Source organism: Apodemus sylvaticus, chromosome 19 (assembly GCF_947179515.1).
Source record: "Apodemus sylvaticus chromosome 19, mApoSyl1.1, whole genome shotgun sequence".
Classification (NCBI taxonomy): Eukaryota; Metazoa; Chordata; class Mammalia; order Rodentia; family Muridae; genus Apodemus; species Apodemus sylvaticus.
In genome coordinates this window covers 56,326,944-56,351,483 of record NC_067490.1, presented here as the reverse complement: position 1 = coordinate 56,351,483, position 24,540 = coordinate 56,326,944, and the positions used below count along the sequence as shown (strand labels likewise).

The following is a 24,540-nucleotide window of genomic DNA, read 5'->3' as shown; positions in this document are numbered from 1 at the left end:
CTTCTTGTACTGCTAAAAATGAATTTTGTAATCTGAAGCACAAATAATAATTACTGAGTCCACACAAACACCCAAAACTAAAAATATTACCACAAGCCTAAAAATATACACGATTGCTCAGCAGTTAAGAATATTTATTACTTGTGAAGGTACCTAGGTTTGGTTCCAGCAACCAAATCGTGGCTCATAGCCATCTGTAACTACAATTTTCAGAGATCAGATACCCTCTTCTAGACTCTATGTGCACCAGGCATGCACAAAATATACAAAAATATATGCAGGTAAACCATACATACAAAAAATTAAAAGGCAAATTAATACATATGTATGTGTACTTTTATATATATACATAGATTGGTTCAATCTCTGTAACTGCATGGACTGATGATTTGGTCAAGTACAAGAGTACTGTTTTTATCTAAAAATTGAATTGATGAGTACCAAAATAATTTGGCTGGATATTTTTTGGTTGAGACAAGCATGACATGAAAACTTAAGTCACATAGGTCAGAATAACAGTCACCTATACAGAAATATATCACCTTGAATAATAAAGTAAAAATACTTATATGATTAAGTAGTAATCTATTTTCATGTAACTATAGAATATCTATAAAAATACAAACAGTATACAAAACAAACACTCAAATATATGTATTCTAAAACACTGTTGAGAGAGCTAGAGCAATGACTCAGTAGGCAAAACACTCATACATATGATGTAAAATCATTCTTTTGAGAGGAGGGAGGGTGGGAGTGAGAGAGTGTGGGAAGGAGGGAGATGGAGAGAGGAGGGAGAAGGAGAGGGAGGGACGGAAGGAGGGAGGAGAAAGAGAGAGAGAGAGAGACAGACAGAGAGAGAGAGAGAGAGAGAGAGAGAGAGAGAGAGAGAGATATAGAGAGAGAGAGAGAGAGAATTGAGAGCTAGAGAGCTGGTTCAACACCTAAGAACACTTACTATTCTTGCAAAGGACCCAGGTTCAGTCTTAGCATCTATGTGGCAGCTCACAACCACCTATAACTAAAGATCTAAGAGGTCCAATAACCTTTTCTGGCCAAGGGTGGTACACTTACAAATATCCAGGCAATATAATCATACACACACAATAAACCTATTTTTAAAAAAATCAAGCCGGGTGTGGTGGTACAAGCCTTTAAAGCAGAGGCAGGCAGATCTCTGAGTTCAAAGCTAGCCTGTTCTACAGAGCAAGTTCCTGGACAGCCAAAGCTAGAGATTTCAACAGCCCCTACCCCTGCAAATCTTCCACTACTTCTTAGACCTAGGTGTATGGGAGAAAATAATCTAAGCTAAGCATCAGGCCATACCAGGTTCAATACAAGGCATATCAAGTAAGACAGTATTTGAACCAGCTATGATACACTCTATTATGGTTTAAAAATATATGGAACATCATGTATGTTCACGCGTGGAGCATTTGGCCACCAGCTGGTGCTGCTGTTTTAGGAAGTTGTGAAAATTTGAGGATTGTGGCCTAACTAGCCGAAGTGGACTGGTGAGACAAGGCTTTAAAGGTGATAGTAATTTCTGGTTCTAGCACAAATGCTCTGAATCCTGATCCATTAGGCTACAAAGAGCTCCAGGAAAGTGATCTATCTTCCTGCTGCAACACTATTCCTGACCATGAAAAACTATACTTTTTAAAACCATAAGCAATTGGGTGGGTGGTAAGCGGTAGAATCTTGGTGGGGGGGGGGAGGAGAAATAGAACCATGATCCAAACAAAACGAACTTTTCCTTAAGATGATTCTGTATTGATCATAGCCACAAAGAAAGTAATGAATATACAGATGCATATTGATTCACTTTCTGGTATATCCCTCTATTATGCTTTAAATTCATTTTCAAATCTTTTCCATCTAAGGTGATGGAAATAATATACTTCTGTGATCCGAATCATGACTGACTTTATCCCTTATTCACTTTCTAGTAATAAAAGGGAGAGTTCTGACCATTCAGAAATGGTATACATGCAATCAATATAATCTTTACTGAAAGGTATTCTGGGCCTTTTCACCATTAAGAAGCTTTGAAGAAAATAAGACATTATATAAAAACAATGAGTATAGGCAGGAGGCCTAGGAAAGCACATGAAACAAAATAAAAGAGCAAAAGGGAATGAGGGGATGAAAATATATGTGGCCATTATGGACGAAGTATGGAGGTTCTTTATAACCTCAAAAACTAGGACTGTCCTATCCAGCTACATCAATCCTATGTATATACCCAAAAGAATCCAAAAACAGCATTACCACAAAAGGTACCTGCGCGCACAATACTTACTGCAATTCTATTCACTATTAAAGATACAAGTCAGCTTAAATGTCCATCAATAGATGAAGCCAAATAAAATGTAATTATGTCTACAAAATGGAATTTTATTCAGCTATAAAGGATACAATGGCTTAAAGGGCAAAGTACTTGTCATACAAGACCAACAGCAAATTTAATAAGCAGAATCAACATGAAAGTGAAAGAAGAAAATCAACTTGACAAACTTGTTCTCTGACTTCTACAGGCACTCTGTAGTACAACTGTGCAAATACTTACCCATAAAATATCACAGTTTCAAAAAAGTAATAATTTAACATTTTAAAAAAGGAGTGAAATATGTAACTTGCAAGATAATAAATGGAAATAGAACCCATCATATGTTGAGTGAAATAAGCTAAACTAAGATAAATATTTAATGTTTTGTCTTATAAATCTCTCAAGACTATATTATGCATGTATATGTGCACATAAGTATATTTGCATGTGTTTGTATATCATGAATATAGAAGGAATACTATTTGAGAAGTGGAAGGAAACAAGCAGTAGGGGAGAGGAAAGAGAACAATAGAAGTGGTCATAGTGCAAGTGCGAAAACCAAAACAACTTAACAATGAACAAAGCCATAAAAAAAAAGCACACATTAAGATTGTTTTCATGGGACTGGAGAGATGGCTCAGCAGTTAAGAGCATTGACTGCTCTTCCAAAGGTCCTGAGTTCAAATTCCAGCAACCACAAGGTGGTTCCCAACCATCTGTAATGAAATCTGATGCCCTCTCTTCTAGTGTGTATGAAGACAGCTATAGTGTACTTAGATATAATAAATAAATCTTTTTTTAAGAAAAGATTGCTTTTATGTTAGCTCAGTGGGCTCATGCTAACATACATAAAGGCAAAACACACATACACATAAATTTAAGCCAAAAAAAAAAAAAACCCTCAGCTGGGAGGTAGCGATGCAAACCTCTATTTGCAGTACTTGGGAGGCAAAAACAGGCCTATATCTTGAGTTCCAGGCCAGCCTGGTCTACAGAGGGAGTACCAGGACAACCAGGGCTACACAGAGAAACGAACACTGTCTTGGGGGTAGGGGAAAGGAGATTGTTTCTATGCAACAGAAAAGTGAAGGTGAAGATGATTTACACGTTTTCTGAAAACAAGTGGTAATTTGCCCCACAAATTTATAGACACAATCAATATGGACACTGCTGAGCACTGCATGAAGAACAGTTGTTCAGTATCTTCATAGTTCTAAAAGACAAAAGATAAGTTGCAAAGCAAGCCATGAATTATTTGAGAAGATTAAAAACTATACCTGGAGGCTAAGAGGATGGTTCCACACTTGACTTATAAGCACCAGAACCTAAGTTTGATCCCAGAACCCACAAAGAATTACCAGGGTTACAAACGGCACATAGTTAGTTGTAATCCTAGTCTTGAAGAGGCCAAAACTAGAGAATCCCTGTGGCTCTCTGATCACCTATCTCAAAGGAAATAGAAAGTGTCCTGAAGACAACATATATGGTTGTTCTCTGGCCTTCACATGCACACATATGCACTGGCATGTTATGTGTACATACACATATACACTTTTTTTAAAATAAAAAAAAATATTTTTTGAGACAGGGTCTCTGGCTGGCCTTGAACTCAAGAGATCCACCAGCCTCTGCCTCTGAAATGTTGGGATTAAAAGGATATACCATCATCCCCAGCCTTAAGATATTTTTAAAATAATCCATAAGGGGGACTGGACAGATGGCACATTGGTCCTTGCTGCTCTTGCATAGTATACAGCACACACATGGAAGCTCATAATCACTTGTAACTCCAATTCAAGGGAACCCAATGCTCTTTTCTGGCTTTCTTAAGACACTAGGCCTACACATGGTATGTATGTATACATATATACACACATACATGCAGGCAAACCCTCATTGTTAACAAATAATTCTTAATATATAATTAACTTTTAGAAACCTACAGGTAAACACTGTAGCACAGAAAGACCTATAATTCCAGCAACTAGCAAGCCTGATGGAGAATACCTAGGGTTCAAATCCAATCTGGGCTACAGAGTGAATTCAAAACCAGTTTTGGCATTAGAAAAGAGGAGGAAGGAAGGAAGGAAGGAAGGAAGGAAGGAAGGAAGGAAGGAAGGAAGGAAGGAAGGAAGGAAGGAAGGAAGGAAGGAAGGAAGGAAAAGAAAAGAAAAGAAAAGAGAGAGAGAGAGAGAGAGAGAGAAAGAAAGAAAGAAAGAAAGAAAGAAAGAAAGAAAGAAAGAAAGAAAGAAGAAAGAAAGAAACAAACAAACAAACAAACAAAGGGGAAAGACAGAATGCCCCTCTAGCTCTTGCAAACTTGCCTAGCATGTTTAAGGACATAGGTTCAACCCCTGGTACCACAAAGCAAACAAATCTACAAGAATATTTAAAAGTCAGTGATAAAGCAGTTTATACAGTTAGCACAACTGTAATAGACTTCCCAGCTAACTATAGAAAACAATTATTAAACATGAAAATATTTAAAAAATAAATTTGGGGAATCTGGAGAGATGGTTCAGCAGTTAAGAGCACTGAGTGCTCTTCCAGAGGTCCTGAGTTCAATTCCCAGCAACCACAGGGTGGCTTACAACCATGTGTAATTGGATCTGATACCCCCTTCTGGTGTGTCTGAAGACAGCTACAATGTGCTCATATATTAATTAATTAGCTAATTAATTAATAAGTCTATCTTTTTAAAAAAAGGTGAATTTGAAGTAGTGAGATGGCTCAGTAGACTGCCACCAAGTCTGATGATCTGAATTCAAGCCCTGAAACCATTACATGGTAGAAGGAAGAGTACCAATTTCCACAAGTTGTCCTCTAACCTCCACATGAGCACATTAAACACACAATAAACACATTGGGGTGGTTTAAACTAAAATGTCCCCAACAGGCTCATGTATTTGAATACTTGGTCACCAGCTGTTGTTGCCATTTTGAAGATGTTATGAAAACTTTATGAGATTTGACATTGCTAAAAGAAGTCTATCACTAAGAGATAATTCCTATTTTGGCCATGTGCTGCTATGTTCCACAGCCCCACACCCTTGACATTATATTCTTCTGGAACCACAGTCAAAATAAATTCTTCTCTAAGTTGCATTTGGCCAAGGTATTTTATCGCAGCAAAAGAAAACTAATACATGGATAAATATAACAAAAAAATTTAAATGAATTTACAATCCCAACAAAAAATTTACAAAGTCTTCTAGTGGAAACACATGTGGAAATAAACATAGTCTAAGAATTTGAATAGGCCACCATAAACCTAGTTAGAGTAAGAAAGGAAAAAACTTGCACAACTTTTTTAAAAAGTAAAGGACTTTCTGTGCCTCTATTCTCTTATGGGGTGTAACCAAATTTCTTTGACAAACCAAACCCGTCCTCTAAGATTTTACTGTATCTCAATCCTATTCATCCTCTACTGATCTGGACTCCTGACATTCTCACGTTGCCTCACAGTTTCTTCCATCATTAAACCCTTCCAAATTGGAGGGCAACTCTTCAAGACATGGAATGAGACAAAAGAAAGTGAAACCATATGATTTAAGACAGGACATTTATAGAGAAGTTAAACATTGTATGCAGCAAGGACACTCCTTAAATTGTGGGAGTAAACTACTCAAAACACCTTCAAGAAGTCCTTGAAACTCATTAGATTCACTAGGCTCCTCTTTTCCCAAGCATATGCATAATGTAAAGACTGCTGAGAGTTACTCTCACACATTCTGAGTTACCTAGAAGAGTCAGACACCAGCTAAAATGAATGCCCCCAGGGGGAGGGGGACGACGACTAGAAAGGACACCCCCAAATTGCTGAACTGCTATCAGGTTATAAAATGAAGCCCAGGTTTACAATTTTCATGAGCTGTCACCCGTCTGGGTGGCTTTACTGATATAGTGTCTTCTGAGTCATTTCTGCTTTATCACTGACTTTTAATTTAAATATTCTTGTAGGTTTGTTTGCTTTGTGGTCACTTTTGAGCCCCCCCATAAAAAAATTTTTTTAAAAGCTAGGGTGGTGGTTCATGCCTGTAACCTCAGCACTCAGGAGGCTAAGACAGAAAGATCTCCAAGCCAAAGCTGAGATAACTGGAACATAAAAATATTTTCGCTGGAAAAATTCAATAATAATTCAAGTAATTTTAATTACAACTTTAAAAACTCAAAATGAAAGAAATATTATAGTACCAGGATATGAAAAAAAATTACATACCTATTTAGTATACTTTGAAAGAGTAGATGCTGACATGAGAAAATTTAGTTGTTTGAAGAATGAAATATGGCAATTTGTAGCTGAGAGCTACAAATTAAGTTTTGGGCCAGCCTAAGCAAAGACTTTCTTTATATTTATGTGAATATATCTATGTGAGTTCCTCCTGTAGCTTCTATGGCACTTCTCCCTATGTAAAATGTTCTGTTTTTTAAGATTTATTTATTTATTATATGTAAGTACACTGTAGCTGTCTTCAGAAGACACTCCAGAAGAGGGCATTGAATCCCATTACAGATGGTTGTGAACCACCATGTGGGTGCTGGTATTTGAACTCAGGGCCTCTGGAATAGCAGTCAGTGTTCTTAACCACTGAGCCATCTCACCAGTCCCAGAAAGGTTCATTTTAATCTCATTGATAAAGACATTGAAAACAGAAACAACTTCACATGGATACAAACATTAAATTCCCCTAACCTGCAAGCCATTCTTTACAGAGTGAGGAAATCAAAGCTTCCATTAGAATAATGGTGGTTACTCTGGCTGTCCTGCTAAGAAACAAAGCTAGAGTATTACAATGCTGAGCAAACTTAGAAACACATTTTATAAATTAATTTTTAAATAAAAGTAAATACATATTTTTAAGTAAACAAGTAAATTATAGGATACTCTTTCAACATATTTGGGTATCTATTAAAAGTACTTTAATACCTTGTGTGTATTGTTTAAAAGCCTTCCCTGAATTGAATGATTCAGTAAGCATGATAATGGTAAGTGTGCAGTGACCTAACAAATATTAACTAACAAAAAATATACAACAATGTCTCAGATCCTGTTCTAAATTCATTGTCCTGTTCCCTGACTATAAGAGGTGAGGTGAAAAAAACAGAATCAAAGGAAGCCGGCCTGTAAAACCTTTCTAAAGCAATCAAAACTTTTAAAGCCTATCTTCTTGACTTAGAAATGGCTATTCCTAGAAGAGAAATAACTGGAACATAAAAATATTTTCGCTGGAAAAATTTAATAATAATTCAAGTAATTTTAATTACAACTTTAAAAACTCAAAATGAAAGAAATATTATAGAACCAGGATATGAAAAAAAATTACATACCTATTTAGTATACTTTGAAAGAGTAGATGCTGACATGAGAAAATTTAGTTGTTTGAAGAATGAAATATGGCAAATATATCATCTATCTCTTTAAAAAACAGAAAGTGGGTTGCAAAGATGGCTCAGTTGTCAAGATCACTTGTTGCTCTTGCAGAGAACCTGGGTTCAGTTCCCAGCATTGGCATAGTGGCTAACAAGCATCTGTAACTTCAACTCCAGGTCATCTGACAGCCTCTTCTGACTTACTTGAACTCCAGGCACACAGGTGTACAGACATACATTCAGGCAAAGAATTCATGTATGTAAAATAACAAATCTTCAAAACATTTTAATAGCAAAACAAAAACTAAATTCTTCAAGTGTATACATATAAAAAAAAAACCCTTTTGACCTAATATTCTAGTCTATTATTCAATAGTTCCAAAGTGCCAATATGAACCTAAGCCAATAAAAATTCTTAAATTTTTTTCAAAAACTACATAGTTTGCCCATGGTTCTGAAGGATGGAGACAGATGGAAGAACATGAAATGGTCAGCAAAGTGTAGGGAGCAAAATCCTCACAGAGGGGCTGAGGCGAAGGAGGAAGGCTAAATCTTCTGGGCAGAACCCCAGAGAGGCGCCAAGTCAGTGACCGATGAACGAGGAAGGTCAGTAGTGAGAAGTGGGACTGAAAACATCTGTCATAGCAAGAAGTCAAGAGAGAATGTCTAAAGTTGATAAACCAAAAACACAGACACTATAAACATATCATTTAGAAGCATGGAGTTAAATCCCCAGGAAATCTGAACCAAAAATATTTTATGAAAGCAGTTGTCCCTAGGGAGCAGCAACAACTCTTTAGTAGCAGTTTATTAGTAGAATTTTAGGTATTTAATTTTTAGCTTTTATTATTGGTAAATTATATTTTATTCATTTTGTCTGAATATACAACCAAAATTTTACTTATTAAGTCAGGGCAATAACTTATTTGACAGTGTTAGTCACCGACAAGATGTGGAATCAAACAAATCTACTGTAATTTGACCAGAATTCCTTTCTCCTAACAGAAACAAAAAATAGTATTGTTAGTAAATGTATCGTTTCAGTTATAAAACATTTGCTTATATGTGTATATATGTGTATACTAAAATGCTAGCCAAAATACCTTGCTGTTATTTTGTTTTGTTTATTTTATGAGACAGGGTGTCTGTGTGTATCTCTGGCTGTTCTAGAACTTATTCTACAGACCAAGCTGACCTCAAACCCAGAGATCTGCCTATCTCTGCTTTCCCTAGTGCTGGGAAGACTTCCACTTCCACCTAGCCTACCTTACTGTTTCTATGATCAATTTAGCAGCCAGAGAAACCCCTATAAACCTAAATAAACAGGAAGGCTGTTTAAGAAGTGCACTGAGTAATGAATTTAACTCATGCACTAGACACTATTGTAAGTAAACTGATGACATTTAAATTTGGCTTGAGACCTGGCAGAACTTATGAGATTAAAAACAAAGTCCACTGTTAATTTTTATTAGAGGTAATAGGCTCTGGAGTGAGACTGTTTCCAAAGAAATCTGATGTTTTATTCCAACCATTTTGAAAGAGAGGAAATCTTTAACTTTCCTACTATTTCTGGATACAAACATGGCAGGTGTTGATAGAGTGCACTTCACTAATCTTCTAATTACAGAATAAAAGAGATCAGAAGCCTTGGGGCAGGGAACTGAGGGCTTTCTTTGCATGACTTACATTCTAGTTAGTGACACTCTTTATGTCCTCGAATACGGTATCAATCCATAATTACAGGTGACCTTCTTAATCCAATATAGACATGACAAGACATACTAAGAACAGAAATGTAACATTGCTTGTACAATATAAACAAGTTATAAAATTTAATGTGGGTCAGTATAGAGTACTTATCTCTCACATGAGAGGCCTCAGTCCAATCCTCAGGAAAAGAGAAAAAGAAAAAAAAAATATATATATGTATGTATGTATGTATGTATGTATATAAGCAAAGGTCATGCATCTGATAGATATAAAATTTTTTATCATACCAATTTTATAAATGATTTTAAATTCTTTACAGAATATCCACAGGGAACAAAGTTACAATCCTCAGATTATGTCATGAGGTATCACTTTAAATTGGCTAATTACTATTTTCATGTGTAAACACTTGTGAGGGGAAAACCCCACATTCTCTCCAAATATAAATGTGACCACTTGGCCACCTAATTAATAGCTGATGCCAAATAATAATGAAACTCTGTCTAAAATAACTGGCACAAAGCCAAAAGCAGACAAAGCAATTATATAAAATGGTTCATCAGAATGCTAGAAAAGCCATGATTTAAATAAAAATGAATATAGGTTTTATTAGCATGAATGAAAAGAAAATTAGACCTTTTTCTTTAACATACTCCTTTAAATTCAAGTGTGATCTAACATCACTGCCTCTAAATTAAGTTAACTTTTTCCTGTTTGAAGGCTTCTCTAACTTGGTGAAGGGAGGCTTTGAAAAATACACCTGGTAGACTGGAGAGCGAGCTGTTTGCAAACACATCATGCCAGATTTGAACACAGTATTTACTTAAAACTTAACTAAGCCGGTTATTTTCAGTTTGGATATCATAAAACAATTTTCAGTTTTATCTCTGTTGGTGATGTTTTGTTCATGATGGAATGTCTAGAAGACAAATTTTCTCAATAATGTTTTTTCTTCCTTTCCTTTTGAGGTATTTATAAAACCAAAAACAATTATTTCTAGGTACTTAATTCCACCCTCCAGGGCATGAAGTATGTCTGTTATCATACAGAACACCTAGATTGCTTTTAAACTCAATGATAATTAAGGAACATCAAAGTAAACCCAAGCTGTTTCACAGGGAACCTGCACCTATCATCTTCTGGCTACTGAATGACAAATTTCTTGTCCCCTGGAGTTCCACCAAGAGTTGTTAGCTGATTTTTCCCCTCCCCTAAACAATAGAATGTTCTTTCTTAACATAGCCTTTACTCTTTTAGGGATCAGATAAGTCTAAGCTTTAAATGTAAACCACTGAAGGCAAAGAAAGCAAGGCCAGACACATGCAGCTACAGAAAACTTAAAAGCTCCTCCATGGCCAAGGCAAAAGAAGCAATGAGCAAAAGGAAAGATAACTCACAGAATGAGAGGAAAACATTTAAATTTCTGATATGACAGTAATATCCAAAATATATAAAGAACTCCTAAAACTCAAAAACTAGCAAAACCTATGTAATCCAATCTTAAAACGGACAAAATATCAAAAAGGGTCCTATGTCTACCTATCACACTCAACCCAAGAGAGCTGAGGCTAGAGGATAAATGGAAGCTACAGCTGGCTCAAGTCCATAACAGCTACTAGAAAGACTGAGGCAGAAGGATGCGAAATCCATGGGTCTAAAGCCAGCCTACGCAACTTCGTAAGACTTTGTCTTGAAATAAAACACATAGGAGCTGGACACACAGCTCCGTGGTAGAGTGATTATCTCAATGGCTGAGGTCCTAGATCTAATATCAGTACTGGTAGGTGGGAGGCTAAAAAGGAGCATCATTCCATCCCTAGATTTCAAGGCCAGTAGAGACAACAAAACCACAGAAGAGATATGTCACCTCACAGTTGTTATCACCATATTTATCATAAAATAACAGCAGGCATTGGCGACAACATGGACACACAAAATACAACACATAGACACTCTTGGCAAGAGCATAAAATGGTACAAATGTTATTAACCCCACCCCCAAAAAGGCAATTTCTCAAACTACAAAAGGCAGACTACCACATGGTATGATCCAGCAACCCTACGTAATAGTGTTATCCAGAAGGACTGAAAGAAGGAGGGAAAGAAACGCAGGGGTAAAGTGAGACCACGTTTTGGGGTTTGGTTTTTGTTTGTCTGGTTGGTTGGTTTTGCTTTATTTTTGACAACATTCCAAAACTGAGAACAAGGAAAATATTATGTAAGTTGGACTTCATCAAAATTAAAATGATAGACAGTGTTAGGAATGTTTCTGAGGGCCACTGTTGCTCACTGTCACTAGTATTGAGTTAACATTTAACATGTAATAACATCTTGTCTGGAAAAAAACATTCTTAAACTTCTTTCAAAAATTTTTAAATTGTTTCAAAGGGCATCAAAAATATAAGAAGACAGCTCACTGAATGGGAGAAAGTATTTGCAAATCTTGAATCAGATAGAGGATTGTAACCACACCGTATCAACAGCTTTTATACCTCAACTATAAAAAGACAATCTAGGGGAAGTGAATACTTCAGCAGGTAAAGGTGTTTGCCACCAGGCTTGAAATCCTGAGTTCAACCCCTGAAACCCGCATGGTAAAAGAGAGCCAACATGCAACACGGGACACATAGTCCTAACTTTTACCACATATGTATTTTTTAAGACCACAAGAGGTTTTTTTGGTTTTTGGTTTTGGTTTGTTTTTCTGAAGACAACTCAAATGGACAAAAAGAAGGCCACATGATCCAACAATTCTTCTTAAAGGTATACATCCAAGAGAAATAAAAACATCTGACACTCTCCCAAATAAAGTTCTCAGCAGCATTATGCATAATAGTAAAAAATCCATAAATTGATGATGCTAAAAGAAACCGTGTATCCATATAATGGGGTATTATTAATGTACATTTTAAAGGGTGATTACATGGTGGTATGTGAGGTATCTCACAATAAAGCAGTTAAAACTAAACCACTAGGACTTATATCACCAAGCAGTTGTGGGGAGGCAGCCATAGAGATTACCAAACTGGTTGTTAGGCTAATAGGAATGAGCAGGCAGTGCCACAAAGAGAAGGAAGTGTATGCACAGAAACACCGTAACTGAAGCCATTATAGTGTATGCTCACTTTAAACTCTGCTTTCCAAGGCAGACATCCCCAAACACTGAGTGGGTCAAGATTAGACACCAGAACCAATGGCATTCATGGTGATTCCCTGCCTTCTCCTCAACAATGAGGCTGAGCTGGGTGGCTAGTGAACCCCAGGGACCTGCCTGTCACTGCCTTCCCAGCCCTGAGAACAGCAGTGAAAGGTGCCACGCTGGCTGGCCCATTATACATGTTGGGGAGCAAGGTCAAGTCTTCATGCTCCTGTGGGAGGCGCTCTACCAACTGAGCTCTCTTCCAGCTCTGAGAGTTCATTATGATGTTTAAAATGAAATCTTTTCCACTCTACATATCCAAGTATTTGTCTTTATTATTATGTGAAAGTGACCTGTAATCATTCCTCTTCTCCTCCATATTACAGCAAGCATGAAAACACATGTATAAAAACCAGGTGATAGCCACACTGTGCTATGGCAGCCACAGCAAAGCAGGAGCACAAGGAGATTCACGTGCTCCATTTTAAAACCAGATTTATAAAACATACAAATCCCCGTTAAAACATTTTTCACGATTTTGCAGTGACATTGTAAAAATTATGAGAGGTAAGTAACATAATCATTCACATATCTTTATTCCATACAAAAATAGTTGTAATGCACCATAATAGTCATCAGAAATAACATTTTCCCCTCCGAGGTTAAAGGAGAAAAGAAGACTTTCATTCCTGTCGAAGGTATTCAATTTTCCCCTCAAATGAAGTTTAGATGAAAACAATGGGACTGACAAGCTCCACAAGGCAGATCTTGGCAACTCTCAACTCTGTCTATCTCCTTGGCTGGTTAAGCAACATTCCTTCACTAACTGTTGGTCTTCGCAATAACTCCTACAAAGCTCATTGCTGCCTCTGACAGCCTATCCCCCATGTTGCGCATTTATTCCTGGGATGCATATCAACATGTGGCACATGTCCTTGACATGCACAGAAGAGCTGCACCCCAGGACAGCAGCATGCACGACAATAGTCTCCACTCTTGCTTCTTTGTGGTTGCTGGGATGTAACGGAGAAATCTAATAACTGTGACAGTGGGGCCTTTCGGGTTCTCCTTGCCTTTGCAGACAGGGAAGCTGCACAGACGCTAATGAAAGGTTAAATGAATAGGGATAGCTGACAAGACATACAATAAAGAAGGAGCTTGGTAATCCACAGACACTGAGCAGAGATCCTTGGCTCAAGCAGAGAAAGGACAGCACATTGCCGAGTCACAATATGTAAAACAGCTTGCTATACACAGAGGCTGTGTGTCTGGGTACACGTCTGGCTTTGGACTAAGGGGAAAAAAGATACTAAAAAGGAATTTCAGTATGGGGCACTTTTGGCAAATGTTAAGGTCATAATAAGAGAAAAATGTTTTTCTGTGGGCTGTTACATCTCTGTACTAAACACACAAAGAGCAGGGACAGTGAACTCATGAACCCCAGGTACAGGACAATACTGTACATTTTGATAAGTCTTAAATCCTGTATGTAGAAGACAGACTTGACATGATTCTCACTGGTTACACACACACATGCAGTGACTCATTTAGCAGTTCCACATCCTGCCTTCCATGTGGAGGGATCCCTGATACTGGAGTTCTGGTCCTTAGCTTGTGTAATCGGTTACACTTCAACTGAAACCCGCAAGTATCTTGGACTCTGTAAAACTGCCAGCAGTTGCTATAAAGAACTTACCAGGCTGGCAATTTGTAAATTTCAAAACAAAGACCTTATAATTTCAAGGGGCTACAACTGTGAAAGCGCTTTAACCAGAACTCTTGGTTGCAAAGCTTAGCTTTGGCCTGTCTCCCCACACCTTCAAGGTTGTATTTCTGTAAGAACAAATCCTAAATCAGTAGACCAAAACAATTTAAATTACTGCTGGAAAAGTGAAAATGCTCCAGAATGTCTAAGAAACTGCAGTAAAAAGGACAAAATTTACATTGTCATATACATAATTTCTAAAGAAAATGGTACACTTCTGTTTTGGCAACAACTTTTAAAATGACATGTCTGTATTACTGCTCTTATGCATATTCATGAGTTAGAATATAGGCTCACAACAAATGGTAAAGGAATACTGAGAACGTGTTTTAAAACAAGGGAGGCTCTTTGAACACCCAAATTAAATTATAGCTGAACTTTTGAGTGGACTGAGGGTTCTAATAAGCAACAAATAAAGACTTTCATTGGCTAGCAACACAATGAGAGCTACTGTGCTAAGAAGACAAATCTGGGCAGTTTATATCCCTGGATATAAGATTTACTTAAATGGTAAATAAATGTCAAAGTAACATCCCTAAAAAGTAATATGTAAATAATGAAGATCAATCACCATCACTGATTATTTAATACAAACATATCACAAATGTTACTGGTTGGACTGATTAACACATGCCAAACAGGAAGTAAGAAAACATTCAACTCTGATGTCTAAATGTAGCTTATTTACTGATTAAAAATATACCAAGTTTTAAAATGATTTGCCTTCTATGGTGACAACACAAAGCTTCCTTCTTTTGAAGGAAAGTTTTCTCCATAATCTGGAGTTGAATGCAGAACTACTTGGAAACATCATCCACAGGGAGAAGTAGCTGTCTCGTGACCTGGAGTAGGGTAGCGTGCTCCTCAGTGGCTGGATGGGAAGCTGCTTTTAATGGCACCTGGAAGGTGGGCCTGACAACCTGAGAAGGGCTCCTTCAGCTGGCACACTGGCTACACAGTCTCAAACACTCAGAATGTTTGGTTGCACCTTACAGCATTCAAATCACCTACAAGGTAGTCCTAGAAAGCTTAGCTGATTCCTTAACTGTTTTCAATGGAAATTCTGTTGCTTTCACCACTGTGTACACACACACTGTGTGTGTGTGTGTGTGTGTGTGTGTGTGTTCGTGTGTGTCATGTGTCACCTCCAAGCCTAAACTCTAAGCCAGTTATTGTGCAACATTCTGTTTGCCAGAGTTCTTTTTTTAAAAACCATAAGTATATCTAATAAAATCATGAGGCTCCCTCTAGCTCTTTAGAGAGCTTACTAACCAGCTATACTATGTAACTCCTGACCAGCAAGAGATGTTGCAGGAGAACAGCCGTTTTCAACTCTGTTTCTTGACAGGATGCAGATGGTAAATGAGACCATCTGCAGAGGAATTCAGAAAGCACCGCTCCTTTATACATTCATCACGTTAAGACTATTAATTGCTCCCAACCTAAGCTTTATGTACAAGGGCTCTATAGTGAAACTGTAACCTGTATCAACTATGCTCACCTTGTATAAAATGAATTTAAATCTCAAAAACCAACATGTAAGCATTTCAAAGAAACCCAACTTGTAACCTGCTCTCAATTTTAAAAGCCTACCTTTAAATTTAAAAAGGAAAACCTCAGAGGAGAGAATAACCTGATCTATGAACAGGGTGTCTGTGGAATTTATGTAAAACAAAGATACTGATGGTAATTCATAGAAAAAATCTTCATGCACCATAATAATTATACACAATCCTGTTAATGACTTTTTATTGTTTAATCTTTTCAGCAATTCAGTATTGAATATTTGGGAATTGTACTTATTTAGAAGACTATAAATAACATAGTTGCAATATGCCATTGATGTTTTGTCCGTCTTCCAATAGCCATAAAAGCCACTATTACCCTGGCAGGTCAGGCCAAGCAAGTGAGTGCGAGCATTGCTAAATCAAACTCTTTATCCTTGCTGAAGCCACCTTTCAAACATTTACAAAATATTTAAAATAGCCCTGAGGCTTAACTCTAAATTTAAAGTAAGGGAAACCGCTAGCTTCATCACCTACTTTGGACTCCCTTAATCTAGGAAATATTCCCAGGAACAACAAAAAAGAATAGCTCCCTCTCCTCTCCCACCCCCACCCCCCCTTTTTTTTTTGCCAATGTCCAATTTCTTCTTTTCTGAAAAGTTGTATTGTCCAATTTAAGTTGCTCTGCTAATTTCAGTCCCTCAAGGACTAACTTGGAAGGCAAATAAAATACAAGAAAAGATCAATTTGCTGGGAAAGATCAAATGAGAAAACTGTGGGGACAGCACCAGGTCAGCGCATGGAGAACTAAGCAGACCTGTTCTTCATTAACTGCAGCTCTCTGGGGACATCACACACTACCTGTCCGTGGGCTTTATTGAACCATCTAACCTGCCTCTCTGTTCCATTCTTCTGGGCCCAAGTGAATCATATCCTGCTGCTGACAAGTTAGCAGGGGACTGCGGCTGCAACATGAAAGTACTTTTCTTTCTTGTCTAAATCAGGCAGATTTTTGAAATGACAACACAGCACTGACTCATGACATGGCAAGATGAAATGAGAGGACTGGGCCGGTCTTGGAGCTCCGCTGATAAAAGTAATCAAATGACACTCATGGAATGCAAATTGGCATTCTTGACTGCAGCAATTGCACAACCAAGAAACATCCCTGACAGCAAGCAAGATTAGGACAAAATGTTATGTAAAGCACTGAACTCAGAAACTCTCACTTGAAAATTCAAACTGTAATACTTACATTTTAATATAGCAACAGTCAGCCCTGCTTTTTGCCTGCTCCTTTTTGTAATCACATATCCCTGCCTGACAGATAACTCACATCTCAGGCAGAAGAGGGTAAGTCAGGTATTAGCAATACACTACTACTATTAATATTTCCTCAATATTTTTAAAAGTCACATGAGGTTGGTTTTTACCCAAAGTTTTATATACAAACCCAACTTAATATTCTCAGAGGATTAGGGGGTCAAGGCATTTCAGACATGCTTCCAGAAAGATCCTCTACACAAAGTTCACATTCAGGTTTACTAGCCCTTCCCTCAGGTGAAGACATTCCTATGCTTTGGTAAAGTAATTAGCAGTCTGGATTTTAAATCCACTGCTCTCCGGGAACAGAAAGAGTACCTACAACTCAGAACTTCATTAAAACTGAACAAGTTTAAATGAAACGGCTGCAAATATGATATAAAATACAGAGCCTTTAAGGGCTCACAAAGGATTCTCGTGTGGATGATTCCAAAGAGCGAAAGGAAGTTCTATCAAACTTACACAAGGCTTAGTCTAGAGGAAAAGTTCAGAGCAGAAACACTTAGTGTCAGAAATAAATTCCACCTAAAGCATGTGTGTCTGTGCACAAAACCATCTAAACGTGCAGAATAGAAAACGGTGGGAGACAAATGGACTTAGCCACCGCTCAGTGATTAGTATATGGGAACAGCTCTGTTCACAAATAGTAACACTGGCCAGGGGAAGAAAAGGCATGCAACTGGCTTTTATAATGTTCTGTAAAATGCCGTTACAAGAAATTCTCCAGCTCTAAGCAGATACATTTCATATTTTGTTTTGATCCCTCACTTAAACACAGGATCCAACAACTACAAGTGTTCAAGAAGTACTTAAAAATTAATAAAACAGGTCACTTTCTGCCACTATAATCCTGGGTACACAGGACTATTTTATGATGTCTTTTGTACATCAGTTTTACAACAGCTTGACTCTAGGGTAAATGGGATGCATCATAAATCGCACGCTGCTTTCAAAACCTCTTTAATTTCTGTCAGCATTACTGTAACCGCAGTCCTAGGTGCATTTTGTACGTGTGTGTGTGTGTGTCTGAATTTGACAGTACCATCTCCTACATTCCAGTTGTGACTTTGATCTCTGAAACAAGAGATGTCACATCAGGGGGAAGGGAAGGGGGAAAAATGTCAACCTGCTATCACCCCGTTTCTTATACATCCCATGTACACAGGACCCACTCTGTATCTGAGCCCCCAAGTGGGGCTAACAACAGCAACACTGGGTGGTAGGGAACTCCAAGAAAAAGCGTGGTCAAGCCCCATTTCTAACAAATGAGCTCCCAAAAGCAGACAGTGCTTCCCAGCTGCAGAGAAGCCAGTCCTTCCAGGGTTGTGCTGGAGTCTCCCTGTGCTGTGCCATCCTGTTTCCTCCACCACTTGGCACTTACAAGTAGTTGGTTTTTGTTTGTTTGTTTGTTTGTTTTTTAATCTTTGCCTAATCCCACTGGAGATTCCGTCTAGTTTTGTCCTGAGCTCCAACACCACTGTATTTTTTTTAATTCTGCCCCCCTTTCACGTCTCAAATCCTTCCGTCCATTCGGCATGTATGTAAACGCAGTGAGCTGGCTGCTTCAGAACCGCACTTCAGGAAAGCACACACGTGTCTGTCTAGCAGGATATGACTGGCCACATCTGCGTCCTCCGCAGCCGCACGGGCATCGCTGCGGTCCCCACGCAGGCCGCGCCTGGGCCCCCTGCACCCTCCCTCCCCAGTGCCCAGCCGCAGCTCGGGGCTCTGAACAGGCCGGCAAGTTGGGAAAGTTGCCGCGGGATCCGGCAGCTCCGTGTATCCCAGGTCCCCGCGTCCCGCGCCCTCTGGAGTCCCCAACTGCCCGCCGCTCACCTAAGGCACAGGGAAGCCCTCGCTCCCGTCTGCCCGCCCACCCGCCCGCAGCCACCTCAAAAACTTGGGGCCAAGTTGAGGGGTGGGGGTGGATTTCGGGAGCGCCGCCGGCTGCCCGCCTCCTCGTGCCGCCGCACTAGAGGAGAACGCTGCCCTCCGTGGCCCCGGGGCGTCCCGCCAGGCTCTGTCCCCACCCAATGCAAACGCAAGCGGAGAGGAGGCGGAAACTTCTTACCATCTTGGCAAGCTGGTCCTCAAGTGCAGCCCCCACCTCTTGGTCTCCTCTTAGCGGCCGCGCCCCTCGGCCGCCTCAGCTCTCCACTCGGCCTGCTCCCTCCCCACCTGGCCGCTCCGGGCCATGCTCGCTGCCCGCGCCACTCCCCACCCGCCCACGCGCGTGGACTCTCGCCGCTGCCCCTCAGCGCTCAGGTGACTGATTTACACCCGCGCCCAGGGTCGCGCTCGCTCCCTCTAGCTCAGAGTTGTCCCAGGAGGGGGGCTGCTGGCAAGGCGAAAGAAAGCCACAGCGCGCGCGCGCCAAAGCCACAGCGCGCGCGCGCTGTGAAAACATCTTCTCTCTGGCCTGTGCATGTAAAACCCCAGATTTCCCAACTGTCTTAGCCTCTCCTTTATATGTGTTCAGGAGTGGTTCCATCTATGAAGTGAAGATGGCGATGTGTGTGTGTGGGGGATGAAGTGTGCTCTGTAGTGTCATGTGTGAAGTTCTGTGGTGTATGTGTGCTTCAGAGTGTCATGCTTATCAACCTTGTGGGTTCCAGAGCCCACATTATGGAAAAAAATTACAAAAAAGCTGAACCCCAAGAGGAGAAAATCTCTGTTAATATCGGTTATCCTACTGAAAAGTCTTGAGAAACTGTGAGTTCTTGCCATCTCAGAAAGCAGGATGACTTAAACACCTATCATTACAATGGCCAAAACAAAGGCACCACTCCTTGTCTACCGGGTGGTAGATGAAAATCCATGCTGAGGCTCGGGAAAGGAAGCTGAGCTGGACTCTCCCACCAAAGAAACAACTACCTCCACAAGGCAAGTATGGGCATTCCATGGGGAGGAAGAGGTCCACCTCCCGATTTTCATCTGGCCTTGCTCCCATGTATCAAGTTAATGTTTTAGCTCAGTGAAAGTAATTACCAGCCAGGCTCTGCAATCCATCATTCACCCTGGGCATTCCTGCTGATTCTTTCTTTGGTCTCTAGGACCCAAGAATCTCTTCTGTTGATCTGTAAGTGCAAAGGAAAGGTTTGGTTGTTACTAGTTTCTTGCTATTCTAAATTTCTGCCAAGTAATTAGACTAGAAAATGAACTATTTTCAAGTTTTTTAATTGAAGCTATGGGGGTTAGAGTAGTCATAGCCTCTAACAAAAATAAGATTAAAACCATACATCTTTGATGCCCCTCCTCCCACACACACACCTCTTCCAAGTAGAATGGACAAATGTAATCTGACTCTAGACAGTGAGCTCAGGGACTTGATCCAAATCATCCTCCTTCTAATTTAGGTCATTTGGCAAGAATACCTTAGTAAATTAGCAAACTGCATATAAATTTACAAAAGGTATTCCTATATCCTCATATCATCCAAAAGAAAAGCATTATTGGAATCCTCACTGCATAGACAATGAGTGGAAAGTTCAGAGGTTAGATGCACTATCCCCAGGAACACATTTCACAGGTTACAAAACAAATTTACCCACTCAAAACATTAGGCTTCTATACATCTTTCCACTTAACTATAATACAGGACAGCTTACATGAGTTCTAACCAGGAGTAATATCCAAAATTGATTAGCTCTTTGGCGTTCATCACACACTAGGCATTGTTTATTTTACATACTCCACTAAACTACAGACGTGACAAAGGCATTCTAAAATTCCCCCTCAATGCTGCCTACCATGCAAGTCTGTTTCCTTTACATAAGTACATTGATTAGCAATATAAATACAAGTAAATATAATAAATTTATAGATACATATGTATGCATATAATATATAAAAGACCTATGTCGTAATAATCACAGTAATGGTAAGTTAAAATACATCAGTTTAAAACATTCTGTTTTTGGTGATCAGAAACCCTATGGATATAGGATCTGTGGCTATACACACTACCAATCTAAACATCAAATGGCTGTGTGTGACAGCTAGCTTGTTCAGACAATGCTTCATTTGACAATGGACCATGAGAACACGGTGGTCCCACAGACTGACATGAAGCAATTTTTATAAAATGATCTAATGTACACATAGTTGAAAAAGAAAAAAAAGAAACTGAAGGACAAGAAAACAAAGGCCTTATTGTTGGAGCAAAATATTGATGGTAAATTATCTGCTTACAAATAAATCTATGATTAAAAAGAAGAAGGAGAGAAACCAGAAAAACTACTACAGACACATTTGTGCCTGAGGAGGAGGCAGTCCTCAGAAGGGCTTGAGAGACGGTGCTAAGCAAATGGGCATCTTCATCTTGTCACACCCACGGACGACTTTCCAGGATGACAAGATATGATTCTGACATTGTTTAGACTTCAGCTCTTATATTAGCTTTTAATCAGAAAAAGGTTTTAAATAAAAAATGTCTTGACAACAGTCAAATAATCTTGTACAATGTATCCATATATTAATCTAAGTATAAGATTCAAACATTTAAAAATAAGTTTTATAAAATGCAAAGATTCAGTAACTTGATTAATTACTAAAGAACTACCCAGTACTCCCAGAGCTCCGAGGGGCTAAACCACCAACCAAAGACTACACATGGAGGGACCCAGGGCTCCAGATGCATATGTAGCTGAGGATGGCTTGTTGGACACCAAAGGGAGAAGAGCCCTTGGTCCTGAGAAGGCGAGATGTTCTAGTATAGGGGAATGATAGGACAGGGAAGAGGGAGTGTGTGGTTGGTGAGCAGGGGGAGGGGGGAAGGGTTAGGGAGTTTTGGGGGAAAGCAGAACCAGGAATGGGGACAACATTTGAAATGTAAATAAAGAATACAACTAATTAAAAAACCGATCTACGTGCAGAGAGCTTACAAAGTCTACAGTAGTTTGTTATAATGACCCAGGTCCTCAAAGTCACACACCATTCACTCACCAACTCACCACGGCTTTAGGTTTGTAAACTCCACTCATACAAGTGCACCCTATGTATGCTTGATTTTCAGCATCTCTACTGTGTTCTTTTTGTATCTTTTCTGTGTTCAGATGTTTTTAAATATAAAAATATCTGTTCTGGTTGGCTACAATATGCAGAACAGAAATACGCTGTATAGTCTTGTGACTTAGGAGCAAGATAATGTATCACATAACCTTAAGGAATATGCCACACCATCTAGGACTGTGAAGATTATTCAGTGATGTTCACATAGCAATTCAATCTAAATGTCCTGGCATGTTCCTGAGGTTTAGCGACATGAGAGCACAAATAACACCACACCTCTCTTTGTCATTGAATGAAACCAAGGCACCAGGATCTACAAACAGAACAAGCAACATCTTCTTTGGTGTATAAAAATTAACTTCATTACACATACTATTTTTCTTATTTCCACTCTGTATAATTATACACAACCTGAAAGGTGTGCTAAAAAGGAAGAAGTCAGCCGTAATCCCAGAAATGAGAGATGCTGAGATCTGCTTTTCCTCCTAGCCATTTCCTCTGATAGACTATTCAAAATACTTCCCTTCCCACAGAAAGCTGGAATACTATCATGATGGACAGTAGTAAGATAGATAACACAGTCTAGAAGAAATGGATTTCATTGCACTTACAGCATTGGTTCAAACTCCTAACTAAAGATACAAGGCAAACTGGAGGATCTATGTATTAAACTCCTTTGGAAAACTAAGAAAGGAGGCAACCTAACTACTCAAGTGTGACACCCATAAAACAAGAATAAATAAGAATCTACAGTGAGTACAGAGAGGTACCCCCTGTTGGAATTGGTTTTGTTCCTCAAAACCAGTTTTTTACTTTCTATTTTAGCATTGAAACTATAAACTCTTAATTATTTTATCAATGAGAAATTTAGCTCAGTCCCAAAAGTGGGGGTGGGCATAAAAAGTCCTGTTTTCTTCTCAAAATTACTGTCAGAGAACACTAAGGAAATACTACCTAAGTGTAGCACGTACGCCTTTTCCCCCTTCTTGCACAGCTATGTAGCCTTAGCCCTCTAGTACATGAAACAAATAACTTACAAGGAAGGTCAAGTGCAGCGTGATCAGCTCTGCACATGTGAAAATGGACTTCAACGGAACCAGTGGCCTGCAGTGATAGGAGCCCCTGGGACACAAATGTGTTTTAAACATTTTCATTGATCATGTATGTATGTCAAATGGACCTGTTTAAAACACACTCATATAGAAGAAAAATGCTTTTTGTACTACTTACCACTGAGTAAACAAACACAAGTTTTAAATAATTTTCAGTGCAACAGACCTGGAATTTTATTCACCACAGCCTAGTGATTTTAAACGTCCTGTGACCCTCTTAAGTGCTGCCAACATCAACATCTGGTACCTGCACAAAGAAAACAGATTCTAAAGGATTCTTCAGAACCCTTTCAATTTCATCATATGCTTAATATGTTTCTAAGATTTTTTCTCTTCTTTCTGATACAGCAAAACATAAGTACTTTTTTAAAAGAAGTAAGAAACTGTTCTAAGAGATAGCTGAAGGTTGAAAAAATAAGTATCTGAAATCGAGTTGTTGCTTATTTCTTCACCCCTCTAAAGAGTTTATAAACAGGGATCTTAAAAAAATAAAAACTAAAAAATAAACAGGGATCTTTAATCTGATTAAACTTCTGAGTAGGACCACCCCCTACAAATACATGAATATGAAGAAGAGACACTGAAACCCAAAGCATAGCCTCCATGCATGTATTTCTTCTTCCTCTTGTATTTTCTAGCACAAGGATTATTTTATGACCACACCGTTCAAAGATTGTAAGAAAAATGATCATATCACTGTGGAGGACTATGACATACACTGTTTTCCAAAGCTATACACTAACAAACTGTGTTAGGAATCTCAAAAGAATCCAATAATTATTAACTAAACTAAAATACTTAATATAGAAGTTCAAATTGACTTCCAAAAAGTAAATCTTGCTATAGGGGAAATCAACTACATATCAAAAAGAAGTGACCTGAAGAACATTTTTTTAAGCTAAATAACTCTAAGATACCTTCTTTGGTTTAAAAAACTGTAGGAAAGTGTAGGAAGTAGGAAAACTACTTCCCGATTGCACATCATCTGAAATGAAAGAATCATCCCATACTGTGTACTTTCAAGACAGTTGCCTGGAAGTTCATGTCTATGGAAACCCCCTCCCTATCTGTGCTTCTGAATCAAGTCTGAATTATCACTGTGTAAGTAAATCAGCCCATAAAAATTTTCCTGTTTCAATATCATCAACTACTAATACACAGGACATACAATGGGGACTTCACAGCTAATGCATCATTTTCTTTTCTCAAGCACTCATGCCACACCACATACCTGCTTAATATCCAAAATAAAACGGTTGTATTCTGCATTAGAGATT

At 38.8% G+C, this 24,540-nt stretch overlaps 1 long non-coding RNA gene across 12 annotated transcripts in view; it reads right to left on the bottom strand.

Moving 5' to 3' along the window:
- Positions 1–24,540, bottom strand: part of LOC127669153 (uncharacterized) — a 118,257-nt gene that overhangs the window by 15,671 nt on the left and 78,046 nt on the right. For 9 of the 12 annotated variants that reach the window (XR_007974336.1, XR_007974331.1, XR_007974327.1 and 6 more), the window contains one exon: positions 20,130–20,218. The exons of 1 other annotated variant lie outside the window; for it this stretch is intronic. This is a non-coding gene — a long non-coding RNA (uncharacterized LOC127669153). Of the gene's footprint in view, positions 1–8,219; positions 8,336–20,129; positions 20,219–24,540 lie in introns of all 12 variants that reach the window. 2 more of the 12 variants (XR_007974326.1, XR_007974333.1) reach the window with 2 other exon arrangements.